The following is a 450-nucleotide window of genomic DNA, read 5'->3' as shown; positions in this document are numbered from 1 at the left end:
CCCCCCTACCCACTCCCTGCCAGCCTGATCAATGCCTAACTGTCCTCCCCTGCTGGCCTGGTCAACCCTAACTGCCCTCCCTTGCCTGCCCAATTGCCCCTAACTGCCCTCCCCTGCCAGCCTGGTCACCCCCAACTGCCCTCCCAGGCTGGCCATCTTGGGGGTGGCCATCTTGTGTGTTGGAGTGATGGTCAATTTGCATGTTACCTCTTTATTAGATAGGATTCCCCATATTTTTTATAGATCCTCATAGTTTTTATATAAATTTTTAATACATAGACTTTCATCATGTTTTATTATGTACTAGGGGCCCGGTGCACGAAATTCATGCACTGGGTGGTGGTGGGGGGCGAGTGTCCCTCAGCCCAGCCTGCCCCCTCTCACATACTGGGAGCCCTCAGCCGTTGACCCCCATCACCCTCCAATCGCAGGATCGGCCCCTTGCCCAGG

At 54.7% G+C, this 450-nt stretch overlaps 1 protein-coding gene across 2 annotated transcripts in view; it reads left to right on the top strand.

The window, feature by feature from the left end:
• Positions 1-450, top strand: part of THAP6 (THAP domain containing 6) — a 13,350-nt gene that overhangs the window by 7,641 nt on the left and 5,259 nt on the right. The window lies entirely within an intron of this gene.

The sequence above is a fragment of the Myotis davidii genome, unplaced genomic scaffold, assembly GCF_000327345.1.
Source record: "Myotis davidii unplaced genomic scaffold, ASM32734v1 scaffold892, whole genome shotgun sequence".
Classification (NCBI taxonomy): Eukaryota; Metazoa; Chordata; class Mammalia; order Chiroptera; family Vespertilionidae; genus Myotis; species Myotis davidii.
This window is presented reverse-complemented; position numbering and strand designations above follow the sequence as displayed.